The sequence below is a fragment of the Brassica napus genome, unplaced genomic scaffold (genome assembly GCF_020379485.1).
Source record: "Brassica napus cultivar Da-Ae unplaced genomic scaffold, Da-Ae ScsIHWf_1146;HRSCAF=1628, whole genome shotgun sequence".
Taxonomy (NCBI): Eukaryota; Viridiplantae; Streptophyta; class Magnoliopsida; order Brassicales; family Brassicaceae; genus Brassica; species Brassica napus.
Window position 1 is genome coordinate 112,073 of NW_026014570.1, and position 6,765 is coordinate 118,837.

General features: G+C 41.4%; 1 long non-coding RNA gene across 1 annotated transcript; it reads left to right on the forward strand.

The window, feature by feature from the left end:
- Window positions 1-5,914: 5,914 nt before the first annotated feature.
- On the forward strand, window positions 5,915-6,691 carry LOC125596188. Its single transcript, XR_007330911.1, has 3 exons — window positions 5,915-6,050; window positions 6,131-6,374; window positions 6,454-6,691. It is a non-coding gene; the product is annotated as an uncharacterized LOC125596188 (long non-coding RNA).
- Window positions 6,692-6,765: the final 74 nt, after the last annotated feature.

Here is a 6,765-nt window from a genome sequence, read left to right on the forward strand (position 1 = left end):
CTCTCACGTTCTCAGCCTCCCTTTATAGTAGAGACATCTTTAAACCTAATGCACAAGAGGACAAAATGGAGAGGCTCCTCCTTGTGGTCCCAAAAGTAACTTAACACATCTTCAACTCACATACTAACTTGAGTTAAGCCTTGGATTACTTTGATCTTCATTTGCTTGATAAACAAGTGTTCTCATCTTCACAAATCTCCACCTGAGAACATGTTGATCATCCCAAACAACTTGCACATACTTGAGAGAGAGAGAGTTTCTTCTTCTAGCTTCTTGGATTCCTGTCTCGGTTCTGAGTATCACTACTCATCCTTGATCCTTAGCAGCTTCAACACACCATGAACCTGCTTGATCCATGTCAGCATTAAAACTTCTTGTCAATGCACATCAGCTGTGAAAATTCCACCTTGCCGAAACCTGAGCCATCAATGAACATCTACAGTCATTTTGAGTTGTTGCAAACCAGCTCTTAACACACATTGTATTAAGCTCAACTCAATCATTGACTTCTTCTGCACCTGCAACACCTGAATATTGAATAAAGATAGCTTTGATTTGAGATCGACTGGAGTACTTACAGGGTTGCATTCTTGCATTGAGGCACGAATTAGAATGTCTTTTGCGTAAGCTGTCTGTGATAGGAGCATGCCATCGCCATTGTAGTCAACCTTTATGCCAAGAAAGTATTTGAGTTTCCCGTCGTCGGACATCTCAAATTCTTTCTTCAGTAAGGTTGTTATATGTTGACGCAGAGCCGGAGACGATGCCGTTAACAGTATGTCATCGACATAAAGGAGGAGATAGGCAATGTTTTTCCCTTTGCTGTAGATGAAAAGAGAATTATCGCTAGAGCTTTTTGTAAAACCCAGTTGTTCTACGTACGAAGAGAAACGACCATTCCAGGCCCTTGGAGCCTGCTTGAGACCGTAAAGGGCTTTCTCCAACTTCCATACATGATTTGGCTTCGACTTGTCGGCCATACCTGGCGGTTGATGCATATAAACGGTCTCATCTAACGTCCCATGCAAGAAAGCATTTTTGACGTCAAGGTGATGGACCTCCCAGTCGCGTTGCAGAGCTAGGTGGAGTACAGAACGGATGGTTACTGGCTTCACAACGGGGCTGAACGTTTCATCGTAATCCAGGCCCTGCTCTTGTGACTTGCCGTTCGCCACTAAGCGCGATTTGTGGCGTGTAACCGTTCCATCTGCACCAAGCTTATGCTTATATAACCACATGGAGCGCACAATGTTAGCATTAGGTGGACGTGTAACTAGACTAAATGTCTTATTCTTAACCAGAGCACCGTACTCATCAGTCATTGAGGGATTCCAGTTTGGATCTTTTAAAGCTGTTAGGTGGCTTTTTGGGAGAGGAGAAATGGTTGAAGTGTGGAGGTTTGATGATAGTTCGCTGTTTTCGAGTTCCATCTCTGCTCCTAGTAGTCATTGGATGACGTGTAATAGGAGCTAAAATAGGTTGAACAGTCGTGTGAAGGGGTGGTGCAACAGACTGTAATGGAGGAGGAGATGGCTGAATTAGAATATTTTTGAATGTTGAGGATACCTCAGACGTGTCGCCCAAGAAATCATAAGACTTTGGAAGTGAGATGGAATGAGTTTGAGCTAAAGGAAATATTGATTCATCACAGACCACATGACGAGAAATAATGATTTTTCTGGTCTGTAGGTCTAGGCATCTGTAGCCCTTGTGGCTTGATGGATAGCCAAGAAACACGCAGGGTGTGGATCGAGGGGCTAGTTTATGGAGAAATGAATGATTCAGGTTGGGGAAGCATAAGCAGCCAAAGGTTTTTAGGTGATGATAAGAGGGTTCTCTCTGGTAAAGGGTTGTGTATGGAACACGGTTTTTAATGGAAGCTGAGGGTAGTATATTGAGTAAGTGAACAGCAGTGTGTAGTGCTTCCACCCAGTAAGAAGGTGGTAGGCGAGCTTGGAAAAGAAGTGTTCGGAGAGTGTTATTTATGGTTTGTATCATTCTCTCGGAACGTCCGTTCTGTTGAGAAGTATGAGGACACGAGAACCGAACAACAATACCGTTTGATGAAAAGAAGTTTAGGAAGTTGGTATTGTTATACTCGCCACCATTATCGCATTGAAACGATTGGATAGAGGATTTGAACTGCGTTTTCACAAAAGCACAGAAGTCAGTGAACTTTGAAAAACTTCAGATTTCTTTCTTAGGGGATAAACCCATATAAAATGAGAGAAATGATCGAGAAAGAGGACATAATATCGAATGCCACTGTTACTTGTGATTGGCGAAGTCCAAATGTCGGAATGCACCAGCTCAAAAGGAGCAGAGACAATTTTATTTGAATCAAAGAAAGGTTGTTTTAAGTGTTTACCCAATTGACATGCTTCACATACAAGTGGAAGTTGTCCTTTATTACAAGAGATGGAATTAGAAGAAATTAAAGAACGCAATGAGCCATTGTTGACATGGCCAAGGCGTTTATGCCAGAGAGAAGGAGCAGCAGCAAGGTAAGCGTGAGGAGTGTTCGGCAGTTTATTGAGTTGTTGCGGAACAGAGTAAAGATCCCCTGAACTGTCACTGCGGAGCAGTATCCGCTTGGTGCTGAGATCCTTTACAGAAAAACCAAACGGGTCAAATTCAACCGAGCACCAATTATCATTAGTAAACCGACGAACAGAGATAAGATTCTTGATGATATTAGGAGCAACAAGAACATTTTTCAATGAAAGAGGACGAGAATATGAAGCTAAAGAAGTTGAGCCGGATGAAGTAATGGGAATTTGAGAACCGTTTCCGACTTGACTGACATTGGTGCTATTTTTAAGAACAGAATTTAGTGTACCTGAAGACGATGCTAAGTGAGCTGTAGCACCAGAGTCCATATACCAGTCTGCAGCGCCTGGATCAGCAATAGTCAAGGTGTTGAAAGCTTGAGCAAAATCGGTTGTTGGTTGGTATTGTGGGTCAGCAACTAGAGCTTGTTGTTGCTGTTGTTGACGTTGAGGAGCAGGGCCGAGAATGCCTCTGTTTGCTTGCTGAATCCATGGAGTAGGGAATCCAGGCCACTGCATCATTGGCGGTTGATAGAACGGTACCGAGTAATGCGGATTCCAATTGCTGTTTTGCCAGTTGTTGTTCCAAGAGCGTTGCTGGTTGTTGCGTCCACGACCACGGCTTCGATTGTTTTGCTTCCTGTTCCCATTGTTGAAGCGTTGAGGTTGTTTTTCTGTTGAGACCGTGAGAACTGTCGATGAGGAAGCGCTGTCTGCAGTCGCTGGGGCCTTAGTAGCTTTCTTGAGTCGTGTTTCCTCGTTGAGAAGCATCTGTTTCGCTGAGTCAAACGTAGGAAAGGGCTCCTTGTGTTTGATGACATTGAGGATGTTATCAAATTTCTCGTTCAAGCCATTCAGAAGATACATCACGAGTGTTCTGTCAGGTACTGGGGCGTCGAGATTGGCCAAGAGATCTGATATGGATTTCAGGGTTTGACAATACTCTTGCACCGTACGGTCTCCAATTCCGTGGTGCGCAAGTCATGGTCGAGTTGGATTGCTCGAGCTTCCTTATTGTTCCTGAATTGGTTCTCAACTCGGAGCCAGATGTCGCGAGCGGAGCCACCAGTTTGAAACGTGCTGCGGAACAATGGTTGAGTCAAGGTTCCGTATAACCATAGCTTGACCAAGCCATCCTTCTTCTTCCACGGCATGTCATCATCGTTTGCAGGGAGAGAGGTGCCTTCGATGTGACCGATCACGTCAAATGCGAGACAGTGAGTGAGAAACAACTCACGCCAGGCGTCATAGTTGTGATCTTCAAAGTCGAGGGTGATAGGGATATGGGTTTTAATGTTCGTTACGCCAAAGGCACGGTCGAAATCAACGGGATTTGGTGCGGCCATTGACAGAGAACTTTAGAAGAGAGGGATGGTAGAAAGAAATTTAGAAAGAAAGGGAAGACGAAGAAGATTAGGGTCTCAAGAGCTTTAGCTCTGATACCATGAAATTGTATGTATTTCCTTGATCCAACATAAACACGATACAATCAATATATACACAAGGTTGTTCTACGGTTCCACTATACAAGGGATATGGTCAAGTAACGAGATCCTAGAATATAGGAACATATCGTTGAGCATATTCTTTCAATCAAGAGGTTAATTGATTACGGTTTCAGGGTATCTTATTATGGATTCAGGTATTATGAAAGTTCTGCCATTGAATCATCAAGGAAGTTTTGATTGTTTCATGTTATGGATCCAGAAAGATTTTATTGGATTTTCAAATTTTATTTTACTATTTTTTGACTGGTTTTTTATTGTCTCATTATGCAGAGAGGGGCTTTGATCTTCACATGATTTGTTTTTTCATGAATGCTCTGGAAACAGTTTCGAAATCTCTTCTCCACCACCGCCACTACATCCATAGCTTCCGCATTTTCCAAACAGAGGTCTTCACACTATGGTGTTGTCCGTTTGCTCATCCAGGTGATCCATCTGGGTGAAGATGCAAATTGATGTTCGTTTTGTACATTATAATGCTACATCCAGATGGATCACCCAGCTGATTTTTTAAAAACTCATCTCAAATTCTCATCCAAGTGAAGGTGAGTCTTGATGGTGCATCTGGATTTAGATGCATCTAGTTCAGTCCAAAATGATATATGACAAATAATTTTTAAAAATCAAAATATTATTTTCAAACCAAAAATTCTATTTTTTGCATATATATTTTTCCGCCATAACCGAAAAATGCATTTTCTCGTCAAAACTGAAAACCAAAATTTTCCAACAAAACCGCAAAAATCATTTTCCGCAAAAAACGTAAAAACGATCATTTCCATAAAAAAACATTTTTCGATCAAACCAGTAAAACCACATTTTTCGGCCAAAAACGTAAAACCGCACTTTTCCGCCAAAATCATAAAAACACATTTTCCGCAAAACCGTAAAAACGCACTTTTCCACCAAAATCGTAAAAACGCACTTTTCCGCCAAAACGCAAAACACATTTTCCCGTCAAAACCGAAAAAATGTTTTTTCCGCCAAAACCGGAAAATGCATTTCCCGCAAAACCGCAAAAAAAATGCATTTTTCCGCCAAAACCGCAAAAAATGCATTTTCCACCAAAACCGAAAAACGCATTTCCCGCCAAAACCGCAAAACCAGAAAAATGCATTTTTTCCGCCCAAACGGAAAAACGCATTTTCCCACCAAAACCGGAAAACGCATTTTCCCGCCAAAAACCGCAAAAACGTCATTTTCCCGCCAAAACCGGAAAAAAACTGTTTCCCACCAAAACCGGAAAATGCATTTTTCCGTCAAAACCGCAAAAATGCATTTTTCTTCAAAACACACATTTTCCGCCAAAACCGCAAAAAACAAACTTTTCCTGCCAAAACTACAAAAAGTATTTTCCCCGCCAACACGCAAAAACGTATTTTTTTGACAAAACCACAAAAGTGCACTTTTTCGTCAAAAACACATTTTTCCGCAAAACCCGAAAAATATTTTCGCCAAATCCGTAAAAATGATATTTTTTTCCCGCCGAAACGTAAAAAAAATATTTTAGTCATTTTATTAACAAGTCCACCTGGATGCAGATGAAGTTAAAAATGAAAAGCAAACGAACATAGTTGCATTCAGATGATTCATCTGGATGCATAGACGAAATGAAAAAACGAACAACATCCAGATGGATCATCTAGATAAGACACTCAGATGGACCATCTGGATGCATCTTTGAGATGTACTAACGAACATGACCTATGTCTTTGCCAGAAAACGGCCAAGCCTCAAAAGCTTTCATCGCAACTATCTGCAAAAGTCTGCGCTTCTTCCTCTAAACCTCTGCTGCCTCCATGCCACTTCCGCCTGTACGGCCACCATCGACATCACAACAACCTCAAGTAATGAACAAAAACAAAACGCCGCCTCCTCCTCTGTTTCATGATTTTCTCCGCGTAGACCGTTAGGTAAAGATAAGTTCCTTTGAGTAATTTTACAAAACGCCCGACCGGACTATGGCCTGTGATAAGCTCAGAACAAGCTTCTTTGAGTAAGTTTACAACTTGCTTTGGCCTTTAGCCACAATTAACAAAAGCGTTCAAGAATGTATGATTTTGAATTGTTCTTTAGTTTCAGTGGAAGGGTTGTGTTTACAGCACTTGAAGCATTTGTGAAGAAGATGCCGACTAAGTAAAGAAGAAGAGTTGAAGTTGTATAGCTACAAAGTTGTAGTAGATGAGCTTGACTCTGCTGAGAAATTTCTCAGGGCCCTTGTGGAGTACCATTTGCATTTCAAGAGGCTGAAGCAATGCTTTATAGAGAGACGGTTGAAGATGAAGTGGTTCATCTTAGAAACTCCTTCTCAATGCTTGAGGTATTACAGAGTGACTTATTGTCATTTTCAATTTCTTGTGTTACAAGGTAAGGTGATTAATACAGTAGTACATAATTAGGAAGCTTGCACGGAGCTTAAGTCAAGCAGGTTATTCCTGAAGCTTTTAAAAGTCGTCCTTAGGACTGGGAACAAGATGAATGTAGGAACCATACTTGGTGGCGCAAAAGCCTTCAAGCTCTCCAATGTTAAGTGCACATATGAAAAAACAACTCTATTCCACTTTGTCGTGAAAGAGATATCTAGGTCAAAGGGAATCAGGGTTTAAGACAGCATCATGGCATGCACCAGAGATTAAAAAAAAAAAAAAACAGAACAGGGAGAAGGGGAGGAATACAAAAAATATTATCTTATTCCTTCGGAAAATCAATAA